We start from the raw sequence: 15,126 nt of genomic DNA on the forward strand, positions 1-15,126 counted from the left end.
ACTTCTCGATTTTTTTTCTTTTTTTTTTTTAAAGCTCACTTTTTAATCCAATTGTCAACTGCCCATCTCCAGAAGGCGACACACAGACCTGCTGATCCCCATGTAATACACAAAACAGATGTTATGGAAGTAGTTGTATATGGAACAATTCTGAATGCAGTCTGGATGCTCATAGTATCACCCATGTCTACAGTTACTTTTAGTAAAACTTTAAGTAAGATGCAGAATCAATATACAGTATATAATGCAGCACATTTCTATTTCAGGAGATTGTCAAGCCCATTTTACCTTAAAATCATGTGCAAATGACAACTTTAGGAATCACAGTTATTAATGAAGATATCAATGATATTTCCTGCATCAGGCCAAATAACACAACAAATCTCAGTCACCATTATTATCAATTTGGGCTATTTACAGAGATTTTTGAAGCTCAACACCATTAGCCTTCATAATACATTGGCTAAATGTTTGCTTTTTTTAGAGCTGGATCCATAGGATCCCACTCCAGTAGCCTAAGGTTGCACTAATGTGGCCTGATGATTGCTGAAATTCATTGTCAGTGCTTAGGAACAAGGTTTTGGTTGGGATTGATAGAGAAAACACACTTCGAAGATGTGACCAGGGCCCTCATTCCGAGTTGATCGCTCGCAAGGCGATTTTAGCAGAGTTACACACGCTAAGCCGCCGCTTATTGGGAGTGAATCTTAGCTTCTTAAAATTGCGACCGATGTATTCGCAATATTGCGATAACAAACTACTTAGCAGTTTCAGAGTAGCTTCAGACTTACTCGGCATCTGCGATCAGTTCAGTGCTTGTCGTTCCTGGTTTGACGTCACAAACACACCCAGCGTTCGCTCAGACACTCCCCCGTTTCTCCGGCCACTCCTGCGTTTTTTCCGGAAACGGTAGCGTTTTTATCCACACGCCCATAAAACGCCGTGTTTCCGCCCAGTAACACCCATTTCCTGTCAATCACACTACGATCGCCGGAGCAAAGAAAAAGCCGTGAGTAAAAATACTATCTTCATTGTTAAATTACTTGGCGCAGTCGCAGTGCGAATATTGCGCATGCGTACTAAGCGGAATTTCACTGCGATGCGATGAAAATTACCGAGCGAACAACTCGGAATGAGGGCCCATAAGCAGTGTTATTTTACCAATTATATTAATAGATAGTGTAAGTCCCCGAATGCTGTAACTGTAGGTACAGCAGAGTGCACATGGGTCAAATGTACAGTATATAGGAAGTTTCAGTGGGACATGCAGAGTTGTGACCCATAAACATGGAGAATACTATATGCTCAATTAATTCCAAATGCCATACTAAACATATAGACTATACCCAATTATAAGACATGCCATGCTAAAATCTGTGTTGTTACATCAGGTTCTACTGTATGTTTACCAAGGGAAGCATGGCTCATTTAAGTACATCAAAGAAGCATTCCTACTAACCTCGGCTATCCTACTTATACGCTTATTTTTAAACTGCAGTGACCTGAGCTAGAGGAAATAACTATCTTTGCTGTTTCTCCACGTAAATGGAGGCTTAGTCGCACCTAGGCGATAGCTTAGGTTGCTGAGTTTATTCACGGACAAGCGCGTTGAGGCATGACTACATACTCAGCGTTCAATACACATCTCCACCACTGGGTGGCTAATGCTCCACTAATTCAGTACTTTAGAGTGAATAATGGCGGATTGATCTGCAAGCTCTGGCAAATGGTCAGTGATGAATGTACCTACTGCCCTGTACACACAGACCAATGGTCAGATGGAGAGAGTAAAGAAAAAAGTATATAGAGATGCAAATGAACGTGTTAAAACACTTGTCCTTTCCCGTGTTATTGTATACAGACTCAGATGCAACAAATGTGTTAATAAAGCAATACTGTAGTTTATACAGACGCAAATCATGATATACAGTACTGTAGAATGTGTTACAAACTATGGTCCATTAATGATAGGGATACTGTATTGTACAATATGAGCGTCCAAGTCCCCTAAACAAAAGCCAATGGAAAGGGATCACTGATTACAGTACATTTACACATGAGCTTGTGCATCTATCACGTCGTGTCTGAGGGATGTGGTGTGCTGGTTCCCATGATAAGAGTCCTGGGTTCGTTTCCCAAAGTGAGAATACATGTTTATTTTTTTTGACACTTTTTTTTATAATCTATAGTAATATATCTTCACATTCAATAGGAGTGTGCACATAGATTTTATATAAATCAAGACAAAGGTGCTGGAGCATCACATTCCGCTGTTTAAAATACACAGCGGCAATGAGGTACTGTAGAAATATCAATCAATATAAATTAGGGTATACAGACGCAACTAACTGTTCGAGCAACACAGTTCAGTAGTTTATTGGCGCTACAGAATCTGTGTTGTACTGTATGAGAAGGGATCACTGCTACAGTACCATTTACACAAGAGCACCCTCCCTGTCTGTGAAATTAGCAGGCTCCCAGGGGAAGAGGGAAGGGAGTGATGTGTTATTCAAATCATGTTAGAGCCACAGCTACAGTATAGAACGTGTTACAAACTACTGTATTGTATGGTCCACAGACGTTAGGGATACACTGTACTGTATTGTAGAGTATGAGCGTCCAAATCACGTAGCCGTTACGACATAATCAAAACCAACGGGAAGTTTGAATATGATTATGCGCACAGGAAAACAACAGTTTCCATAACTACTGTAACTGTCTGCTGTTGCACACAATACCGTACAGTATAAACCAGTTAATTTGTACTGACATCCTGCATCAAGGCTGCAAGATGAACAATGTGGGACGCACGGCTGGGTCACACATCTGGGGCACACATCAGGGACACACGTCTCTGACTCCATGTGCTGAGGGGATAATGGCAGCACGCCGTGACAGGCCCTTCAGCACCGGAGAGTTGCGACTCCTCGTTCGCTGGCGGGACCGAACTCTCGCCAGCAATGAGGAGAAGCTTAGAGCCTACCGGCGGGCAAGGAGGGCTGTACTGGAGGCTTTCAACCGGCCATTTTGTCAACTTGCTATGCAGTCGAGTCCAGTTTATCGTAATGTGCATAGAGCTCGCTTATACCTATCAACCTTGTGCATTTTAGCTAGGGTATCGAGACGCTCCTTCAGCATTGCCCTGTAACTTGCAAAATCTATGCCGTCGCTGGCTCAATAGCTAATGGCTTTCACGGGGACAAGGGGTCACGGGCGGCAGCCATTTTGTCAACTTGTTATGCAATCGAGTCCGGTGTATCGTAATGTGCATAGAGCTCGCTTATCCCTATCAACCCTGTGCATTTTAGTTAGGGTATCGAGACACTCCTTCAGCATTGCCCTGTAACTTGCTAAACCTATACCGTTGCTCGTTCCATAGATGAGGGATTCTACGAGGCAAGGGGTCATGGGTGGTAGCCATTTCATTTGAGTCTGGCCTACTACAGTATTGTATGTGTACTGTAGGGTGCATAGAACCTTATCCTCATAGCCGGTGTATTTTAGATATGCTCCTGCAGCTTTGCCCTGCTTTATGTAAAACGTGTGTGCACACTATTGAATGTGATGGTATAGTACAATAGATACAAAAAGAAAAAATTAATACAGTGTCAGGAAAAAATTAACATGCATTTACATTTTGGGAATTGAACCTGGGACTCTAAGCATGGGAAGCGGCACACTTCACCACTCGGACACGTCGCCGCATGTCAGATGCATAAGCCCATTGTTTTTGATTATGCCGTAATAGCTACAGGATTTGGACGCTCACATATCCCTAACATCAATAGACCATACTGTACCTGTAACACGTTCGTTTGCATCTGTATACAGTACTGTACACTACTATTTTTAATGTAATGATTTCGGGACTTGGATGCTCACATATTCCTAATGTCAATGGACTATACTTTATCATGTTCGTTTGCATCTGTATATACTGTACTACTGTATGGCATATTGTAGCATATTGTAGCGTAATGAAACGCACCAGAAAAGTAGTTCTTATGCTGTAGTTCTTACGTTATAGTTCAGTATTGTATTTTAATGGAGACCTCACACATGCACAATGGTGATTTTAAAAAGCGACATCTGGTGGATGATCGCAGGTATTACACTTAAAGGTAACGCCAAACACTCTGTGCGCTTCCCTATGACTAGGCAAGCCTCCTTGCACCCAGGCACGCTGCGTATGCCCGATCACGACTAACGCCTCAACCAGCAAAGATAACAGAGGCTCCATCTGTAAGGCACGAGAATAATATAGAGAAATACCGAAAATGTTTATACTCATTTTGTGCTCATTTTATTGCTTGCAATATCACAAAGAAATGTTGTTACATTTCTATTACAGTGATATGGAATATTTCATATTGCAGTGATATGGAATATTTTTCGTGAGCAATACTGGGCTCTTCCCGGAGCCCAGTGAAAACCCAACTGCTATGTTGAGGTCTTCTTACCCTCCTCTAAAACTGCTGGAGAGGAGTTCAGACAACATATGTGCCAGCACATGCACACTGGGACATGACCAGGAATGGATCCTGTGAACCTTCTCTAGCTTTGCAGGTCCCCTATAGAAAGGTATATAGCCAGGTTAAAAACAGCTACCACAAGAGAAATCCCTCCATCTTCTTAAATAGGAGGAGGTGATAAACCTTTTTTTGTGGCAATAAATATGAGAGAAAGGGATTATTACCACAAGTGGGAATAGTCCTTGTTGGTCGACATGCTGACCGGTGGGATAGTCAGTGTTCTTGATGACGGCACCGGTATTGTGACCGCCAGTCACCTAACCGCATCCCGTATAGGCAGGGGTGCAGTGACCTGTGACCACGTGGCTTTAATAATATACGGAGAGACCAGCACTCACCATAGTATGCTCACTCACCTTAATACACCAGAACATAAATAAACAATAGGGTTTTAGTTCATTAATTGTACAATGCATTTAAGCTTGCAGCCCATCTCACTGCAAGTCCCACTCTATCACCCATTGATTGGATTGTACAATCCATGAGCTATAACCCCATTATTTATTTATGTACTGATGTGTTAAGGTGAGTGAGCTTACTACGGTGAGTGCTGGGCTCTCAGTATATAAATAAATATATATATATATATTGTGACAAGAACACTGGGATAGTGTTTGAGGGCAGGTATATTTGTCCCAGGTTCTTGTCTTACATGTTTTAGAAAATGTTAACTTCTAGGAAAAATGCTTTTTGTTTTGTCTGAACCTTTTCAGTTTGCTGTAAAAGCTGGGTAAAGGCTCTGAGAGAGAGATAAGGCGAGTTCTAGACATTGGGCCCAGTTCGGGTCTTTGGCCTCACAGAGGGCTAATCAGGGTTTCAGCTGTGTAAGAGTGATATAGTGCTTCTAACCTGATTAGTATGGGCAGACTGCCTGGGAAGGCTGCAGGATCTGTGTGTGAGAGACACGCTTTCTGATGCAAGTAAGCTATACAGTATGTACTGAAGAACTCTGTGTTTTGTTTAGTGACAGTTAGGAACATCTTATGTTTAGTTAGTGCCGGACAGGCAAGGTATTTTTATTTTGGGGTTTGTTTTATTTTCTGTTTCAATAAAACTGGCCGGGGTCAGTTGTACCAGAAACTGGACTTGTGTTGTTCCTCAGCTGCTGCGTGCGGCCATATTCCCCAGGAAAAGGCGCCTTGCACCCCTACAGTGTTACAACTTGGTGGAGAATGCGAGCAGGCCGTTCTGCGCATAAGTGAAAGCAGCAGCTTTGTGAGGCCTGCAGAAAACGGTGGTTTATGCAGATACAGCCCAGTGTGAAGTTACTGAGACTCACCCCTGAGGGTTTGATATATGTCCTGGGTGAAAGCAGCTGCAAAGCCGCCTGAAAAATCTGTTGACATGGAGGATCTGCTTAAAGCCTTGCTGCAAGCTACAGCGGCTCAGCAGGAGGCCAACCGACAGCAGCAGGTGGCAATGGAGGAAAATTGGAGACTACAGCGTCAGGATAGAGAGGCCTTAGCAGAAGTGGTGCAGAGACTTGCAGCTCGGGTTGGAGATGTGGCCGTCAGTGCTCCAACCAGCTCTAGTTCTATACGGGCCAGTCACTTCCTGCAGAAAATGACAGAGGCTGATGATGTGGAGGCCTATCTGACCACGTTTGAAAGGACTGCCGAGCGTGAGAACTGGCCGAAAGCACAGTGGGCCAGTCTGCTGGCACCTTTCCTGTCAGGTGAGCCCCAAAAAGCTTACTTTGATTTAAGCCCTGCTGAGGCTCGGGACTATGATAAACTAAAGACTGAGATCCTGACCCGCCTGGGAGTCACGCTGTCAGTACGAGCGCAACGGGTGCACCGTTGGCTGTACGCCATGGAGAAGCCTCCGCGCTCCCAGATGCACGACCTTATTCAGCTAACAAAAAAATGGCTGCAGCCAGAGACATTAACTGGTCCCCAGATGGTGGAAAGAGTCGTCATGGACCGCTACTTGAGATCTTTGCCCATGGTCCTGCGCAAGTGGGTGAGCCATGGAAACCCGGGTACTGCTGACCAATTAGTGGACATGGTAGAGAGGTATTTGGCAGCAGAGGAACTACTGATGACCACCCAGCAACCCATAGATCCTCGACAGCGCCCTTCAGTAAAGACTGGTAAGACTGTTCCGTGGGAAAACGTTGCTGGGCGGTTAAGAGAACGCAAGGCTGGAGAGACTGTAAACACTGGCCCTGGAAACAGGCCAATGGGGCTAGAACGGTCTATGCTGCCCAAATGGGTTGGTAATCGTGTGGTTAAATGTTTTAGGTGTGGTATGCCAGGTCATGTTATTGCCAATTGCCCAGTCACGCAAGAACCCATGCAATGTGATGCTGCCTTTGAATGTCGCAGAATGTCTTTCTTTGCTAGGTTAGCCTGTACTGTGGTACCTTCACCTGAGCTGGAAAAACAAATGTGTGATGTGTTCTTAGAAGGTAACCGGGTAGAGGCCTTGCTAGATTCAGGAAGTTTAGTTACCCTCGTGAAAGCTGGGTTAGTGAACCCCTTAAAGGTCCAGCAAATACCTATTGGGGTAACTTGCATACATGGGGATACCCAATATTATGCCACTGCTGAGGTGAATATAGAAACTTGTTGTGGGTCAGCAATGGTTAAAGTGGGACTGGTCCCTACCTTGGTGCATGAGGCCATAATAGGGAGGGATTTTCCTCATTTTTGGAAACTGTGGGAATCACGGTTATCAACAGATGTGAGAAGTAAAAAGCCAGTTGATAATACCGGTGATTTTTTGGATGTACGTGGGTCTTCGGAACTTTCTGGCCCTTTGCCTTTTGCTAGTTTGGCTGGGGAAGTGACAGATGGGGAGTCCAGTGAGGACCCTCTTGCCGGGAACAGAGACATAGTAGTTAGAACTGAAAGCGTGCCTGACCTGGAGGTAAAGAAGGATCTGTTTGCGTCTGAACAGTTAAAGGATCCTACCTTAATAAAGGCTAGAGAGAATGTTAAGATTGTTAATGGGGAACCTGTGGTACCAGGTGACAGGGTTACGTATCCCCACATGGCCATCTGTAATGAGCTCTTGTACCACATTGTCAAAAGGGGTGAGGATGTGGTGGAACAGCTGGTAGTTCCCCAGCCTTATCGGAGAACGGTACTAGATTTAGCTCATAGTCACGTTACCGCAGGACATTTAGGGGCAGAAAAAACCACTGAAAGAGTTTTACAAAGGTTCTTTTGGCCAGGGGTTTATAAAGAGGTGTCTGAATATTGTTCTTCCTGTCCTGAATGCCAGTATCATGCCCCTAGACCCCATTTCAGGAGCCCACTAGTTCCCATGCCTATTATAGAGGTCCCGTTTGACAGAATAGCCATGGATCTCGTGGGGCCCTTGTTAAAGTCTGCTCGGGGCCATCAGTATATCCTGGTAATTATGGACTATGCCACTCGATATCCTGAGGCTGTCCCTTTACGCACTATCACAACCAAGGCGATAGCTAGGGAGCTGGTGCAGGTATTTAGTAGAGTGGGAATACCAAAAGAAATTTTGACTGACCAAGGTACTCCATTTATGTCAAGGATCATGAAAGAATTGTGCAAGTTATTTAAGGTCACTCACCTCAGGACGTCCATCTACCATCCCCAAACTGACGGGTTGGTGGAAAGGTTTAATAAAACATTAAAAAGTATGTTAAAAAAGGTTGTTGAGAGAGATGGGAAAAACTGGGATTGTTTGTTGCCCTACTTGTTAATGGCCATCAGAGAAGTTCCTCAGTCCTCTACGGGGTTTTCTCCATTTGATTTGTTGTATGGTAGACACCCCAGAGGGCTGTTGGATGTTGCCAAAGAGACGTGGGAAGGACAGCCCACTCCTTATAGAAGCGTTATTGAGCATGTAACACAAATGCAGGATAGGATTGCAGCCGTGGTACCTGTTGTCAGAGAGCACATGGAACAGGCCCAAAGTGCTCAACAGAGGGTCTATAACCGGAGTGCCAAGATACGGGAATTTGCTCCTGGAGATAGAGTTCTTGTTTTGGTACCCACTGTGGAAAGCAAATTCCTAGCTAAATGGCAGGGTCCATTTGAGATTAGGGAAAAAGTGAATGAGGTTAATTACAAAGTATACCAGCCGGGAAAGAGAAAACCCGAACAGATCTACCATGTTAACTTAATCAAACCCTGGAAAGATAGGTTGTCTCTGTCAGCGGAGCCTTGCCCTTCGGTGTCTTCACCCCGGTTGCTTCCCGCAGTGAAGGTGTCAGAGACATTATCAGCTGATCAGAACAATCAGGTTAAAGAATTTCTCATCCAAAATAGGGAGGTATTTTCAGAGCTGCCTGGCCGAACGACCATAATAAAACATGACATTGTCACAGAACCAGGGGTCAGGGTTCATTTAAAGCCATATAGGATTCCTGAAGCTCAGCGAGAAGCTATTTCTAAGGAAGTTAAAACCATGTTAGAACTTGGAGTCATAGAGGAGTCTAACAGTGAGTGGTCCAGTCCCATAGTGCTCATCCCGAAGCCCGACGGTAGCATACGCTTCTGTAATGACTTTCGTAAGTTAAATGAGGTGTCCAAGTTTGACGCATACCCCATGCCCCGTGTGGATGAGCTTGTAGAAAGGCTGGGAACAGCCAGGTTTCTCACCACATTGGACCTGACCAAAGGTTACTGGCAAATACCTTTATCTGATAGCGCCAAAGAAAAAACAGTCTTTTCGGTTCCGGAGGGGCTGTACCAGTATAAGATGTTACCCTTTGGGTTGCATGGGGCTCCAGCAACCTTTCAACGGGCGATGTATAAAATTTTGAGGCCCCATAGAAAATATGCAGCTGCCTATTTGGATGATGTGGTAATTCACAGTACAGACTGGGGGTCACATTTGGTTAAAGTACAAGCAGTACTGGACTCAATCAGAGAGGCAGGGTTAACTGCTAACCCAAAGAAGTGCTGCCTCGCAATGGAGGAGGTCAAATACTTGGGCTTCACCATAGGCAGAGGTCTGATTAGGCCCCAATTGAATAAAATTGATGCTATTCAAAACTGGCCTCGTCCAGTGAATAAAAAACAGGTAAGGGCTTTTTTGGGAATTACTGGGTACTATAGACGGTTTATTCCTAATTTTGCGACCACAGCGGTGCCGTTGTCAGACCTTACCAAAGGGAAGCAGTCAAATGTGGTGAAATGGAACCCTGATGCAGAAAAGGCGTTCCAAGCGTTAAAAGTGGCTTTGTGTTCACAACCGGTGTTGATAACACCAGATTTTTCAAAAGAATTTGTGGTACAGACAGATGCCTCAGAGGTAGGGATAGGTGCTGTGCTGTCCCAAACCAGAGATGGGGACGAACACCCTATCATTTATTTGAGTAGGAAACTCAATGAGCATGAAAAAAGGTATGCCATTGTGGAAAAGGAGGCTTTGGCCATTAAGTGGGCACTAGATACCTTGAGATATTACCTCTTGGGTAGACAATTCAGACTAGTGACAGACCATGCCCCTTTAAAATGGATGTATGTAAATAGAGGCAAGAATGCTCGTGTAACTAGATGGTTTCTAGCGTTGCAGGACTTTAAGTTTACTGTCGAACATAGACCGGGAACACAATTGGCCAACGCAGATGCATTGTCTCGCATCTTCTGTTTGGGGGCTACAAGTGTTCCGGCCCCTAGGTCGAAACAGGGGAGGGGGATATGTGACAAGAACACTGGGATAGTGTTTGAGGGCAGGTATATTTGTCCCAGGTTCTTGTCTTACATGTTTTAGAAAATGTTAACTTCTAGGAAAAATGCTTTTTGTTTTGTCTGAACCTTTTCAGTTTGCTGTAAAAGCTGGGTAAAGGCTCTGAGAGAGAGATAAGGCGAGTTCTAGACATTGGGCCCAGTTCGGGTCTTTGGCCTCACAGAGGGCTAATCAGGGTTTCAGCTGTGTAAGAGTGATATAGTGCTTCTAACCTGATTAGTATGGGCAGACTGCCTGGGAAGGCTGCAGGATCTGTGTGTGAGAGACACGCTTTCTGATGCAAGTAAGCTATACAGTATGTACTGAAGAACTCTGTGTTTTGTTTAGTGACAGTTAGGAACATCTTATGTTTAGTTAGTGCCGGACAGGCAAGGTATTTTTATTTTGGGGTTTGTTTTATTTTCTGTTTCAATAAAACTGGCCGGGGTCAGTTGTACCAGAAACTGGACTTGTGTTGTTCCTCAGCTGCTGCGTGCGGCCATATTCCCCAGGAAAAGGCGCCTTGCACCCCTACAGTGTTACAATATATATATATATATATATATATAAGCATAGTGCTAAATGATGCTATACATGTTGACAGATGCTTGTTTATATTTAGTTACCAGACTTGTTTTTCATATGCCTCGTCAGTATTCTTATTTTCAGAAATGCTGTAAATTTCAAGTGCATGTTTTGCAAAAAGTTATAATAAAATGAAATATTTTCATTAGTTTATTTTGTGAGATTCCCACCCACTACAAACTGCACACCGCTATACACTTAGCTCCCCGCTGCAGCATTTAAATACATACTTTCTAAAATAATTATTGTTTATTATATTCTCCATTAACTTTCCCTTGCATTCACCTTGAAGAGAACCAAATAAAGCAGTTTCTGTGAACAAAAAAGGGCAAAAGAGACTCAGGCTGTGCTTTCAAACCTGCATGAACGCGTTGCTTAGCATCCCCAATGTTTCTAGAAGAGATCAAGGTAACTGGTTCTCTCTTTATGCATTGGGTATTCATTATTCTATCTTGTACAGACAAAAATTAAATAAGTACTTAAAATATTTATTATAGACATGGTTTGGTGCATGCTATACAAAGCAATGCCTATTAAAAAAGGGAATAATTAATGCATATACCTTCTTTGTTCGGTTCTATTTAGAGATGTATAACTAATGGTTTAGTGGGAGATTTACTAATGTGGTTTAGTGTGTTGTCAAAGGCAAAGTCGTACATGAAACAGCATTATTTCATCACGCCAGTTCTGAAACCGCCATCCTGATTTTTACACATCGAAATATAACAATACAAGAATGAAAATTGTGTTTTTTTAGATGTGGTTCTAATATTAATTTATTATTTTATGATAGGAACCAACATTAATTTATTATATAATTGGGCAATCACAATGTATTATTTTAGTATGGGGCAATAGCATTTGATTTATAATAGGAACAATAAGATTTTTTTTTTGACAGAAGCAAAACATACTATTTCATAATAGGGAATCATTTATATGACACATTTTTTTGGCAAAACAACACCCCCCTCCCCCCAACATTTATGTATGCAAAATCATATTGGCCAATTCACTAACTAAACCCCCATCATTTATTTATTGATGTTGTGAGGATAAGTGAGCTTGCTATGGTGAGTGCTGAACTTTCTGTTTGTATATATTTGGGTTGGTGGCCATGGGCTCATGCACCCCACCCTATGAGTGGTGAGTGCAGATATTGCACCCCGCTTCTGGGGTGGCGAGTGCAGTGGTTTTCTAGATTTGTTTGTATATTACGGGGTTAATCTTTGGTTAACTCTTATTAACCGTGGTCACAGGACTTTTCATGCACCCCTGTGTAATCTCACTTGTACTAAACCTGTGTCAGCTGCTCCTTAGTAATTTATCAGCCAGTGTCAGGTGACTAGTGTACCTTTAAAAGCCATAAGATGCATGGCAGATACACATTAAACCTAGTGGGCATGTGTGCAGTATATTATGTGTGATACAGTTGCCAGGTTTTAATTTTTGAGACTTTGTGATAGTGTAGGACCTGCATGAAGGTGGGGTACCTTGGCGAGCGGTATGCAGGCTTCCGTGCATTGGCCAATTCACTAACTAAACCCCCATCATTTATTTATTGATGTTGTGAGGATAAGTGAGCTTGCTATGGTGAGTGCTGAACTTTCTGTTTGTATATATTTGGGTTGGTGGCCATGGGCCGCATGCACCCCACCCTATGAGTGGTGAGTGCAGATATTGTGCCCCGCTTCTGGGGTGGCGAGTGCTGTGGTTTTCTAGATTTGTTTATATATATATATATATATATATATATAAATTGTCCCCATCAAAAATTTTTATTGTCACATTTATATGCTGTATATCATACAGTATTGCCACCATAGTCAATTACCCACATTTATATTGCCTTCTTAATCAAGTAATACATATATATATATATATATAGAGTAAAGATACACTCGGCACTCCGCCAAATAAATGTAGACATCTTGCCCGGTGCCTTCCTTCTGAGTTTGATATAAGTATGGTATGTAGGCGGCACTCGTGGACTTAATTCAAATAAGAAACCCGGACACTCCTGGGTTGAATACAACGTTTCGGATTTATTATCCTTCGTCAGGTATATATACCTGACGAAGGATAATAAATCCGAAACGTTGTATTCAACCCAGGAGTGTCCGGGTTTCTTATTTGAATTAAGTCCACGAGTGCCGCCTACATACCATACTTATATATATATATATATATATATAGTCCAGGTAAAGACCGCACTCTCACTTTTTCCTCTACTGTGGTTCAGATATCAAAGATGTTGTCTACCATAGTCTTTATATAAGGCATGGGTATATCAAGAGTGCTCACCAGTCTTTTTCATGCAAAAGGTATAAAAAATGAATTTATTAATCCATCAATGTAAAGTGCAAGCAAGTCGACATCTCCCTACTAATGGAGGATGTCAAACGAATTGGGCTATTCAGGCTGTTAAGACTTGACACCATGGTGTTAAAGGACAATGGACTCCTCATTTTCTAACCATATTAGAAAGATGTCAGCTATAAATATTTTATAATATGAACATTATGAGAGTGAATCAATCAACACAGATCTTCAATACATTTGGCATAACTTCGCTGGTGCATCTGATAAACCCATGGTGACGTACTTCCTGAAACAGGTAAACACAATCTCTATCCTAAGTCCTGGAGTCAGATAGACAAAATGTCTATCTGACTCCAGGACTGCATGGATCAGGAGAGAGAACCTACTTGCAATAGCAAGGATAGTGAGGATCTCAAGCTTGGGACCAATTACCCTATGATAACACAAGCTGTCCACCACTAAGCTTAAAGATCAGTTAATGGCTCCTCATGGAATAGGCCTTTTAAAAAGTTGATACCAATAGAGGAGATCTACACTAATTGAAGCCACTTAATCTATAAATTATATATAATCAATAAATTGGATAATTGAAAGCTTCAATCCATTAAGTAACTGGCTCTCATGAAAAGGCCCATTAAAAGGTGATAGAGGAGTCCTACATTAATTGAAGCCATTTAAGCTTCAATTCAATATAAACCCCTGAAGAAGTCGTTATCGATGAAATGCATTGGCCGATGCGCAATTTGGAAATATAACGGAATAAAGTGGCTAATAACAGCTTTGCCCAAGCTAGGGCATCATCAAGTGTTTAGTCCACCACTAAACACTTGATGATGTGTTTAGTCTGATGCATTTGTGTAAATGTTTTAAATGTCAAAAAGGTCTAAATGAACTTTTAAAATAAATTAATGGCTTTTATAATCAATCAAATCAATATTGGGTGTTCTCAATTGCCTTTATGTAAATAATTTATCTGTTATCTTGATCATTAGCTTGAATATCAGTTATATACTAGTTGACCAACGCTAATATACTAACAAACTAGGCGCTCCTAAGAAACACTACTTCCCCATATATATATATATATATATAATATACAGTATATACACATATATAGAGTGATTGTGTGCTCCATCCATTAGGCCCATTTTGGTTCTTCAGGTCTCCGCCTGAGAACACGCTTATTCGTACTTGCACCTGTAAACGGCTGATAAAGGTGTATCAGTGTTTTAACTCAGTGTCTTACTACCTGGGGTAACAGGTAGCAGGCTTGTTAAGATACACTGTGATTTAGTGACCATGGGGGTAATTCTGAGTTGATCGCAGCAGGAATTTTGTTAGCAGTTTGGCAAAACCATGTGCACTGCAGGGGAGGCAGATATAACGTGTGCAGAGAGAGTTAGATTTGGGTGGGTTATTTTGTTTCTGTGCAGGGTAAATACTGGCTGCTTTATTTTTACACTGCAATTTAGATTGCAGATTGAACACACCCCACCCAAATCTAAGGGGCCCTACTCACTGGCCGACCCGCCGCCGAGCTGCCCGACGGCGGATACGGCCGACGAGCGACCCGGCGGCGGGGGGGCAGTGACAGGGGGAGTGAAGTTTCTTCACTCCCCCAGTCACGCGGCTGCATTGAAGTGCAGGCAATTATGGACGAGATCGTCCATATTGGCCTGCATGCACAGCCGACGGGAGACCAGCGATGAACGAGCGCGGGGCCGCGCATCGTTCATCGCTGGAGTCTCCACACTGAAAGATATGAACGAGTTCTCGTTCATTTATGAACGAGATCGTTCATATCTTTCAGAAAATCGGCCAGTGTGTAGGGCCTATAACTCTCTCTGCACATGTTATTATCTGCCCCCCCTGCAGTGCACATGGTTTTGCCCAACTGCTAACAAAATTCCTGCTGAGATCAACTCAGAATTACCCCCCTTGAGTATTGAGCATATACCCATGTTTGTGGCAGAATCATTCGGCCCTACCATTTTTTGAGAAAGGGAACCTGTTTGTTTAGTTACAGCCT

General features: G+C 42.8%; 1 protein-coding gene across 2 annotated transcripts in view; it reads right to left on the bottom strand.

The window, feature by feature from the left end:
• SEZ6L (seizure related 6 homolog like) overlaps positions 1–15,126 on the bottom strand; it is a 607,177-nt gene that overhangs the window by 213,633 nt on the left and 378,418 nt on the right. The window lies entirely within an intron of this gene.

Source organism: Pseudophryne corroboree, chromosome 1 (assembly GCF_028390025.1).
Source record: "Pseudophryne corroboree isolate aPseCor3 chromosome 1, aPseCor3.hap2, whole genome shotgun sequence".
Classification (NCBI taxonomy): domain Eukaryota; kingdom Metazoa; phylum Chordata; class Amphibia; order Anura; family Myobatrachidae; genus Pseudophryne; species Pseudophryne corroboree.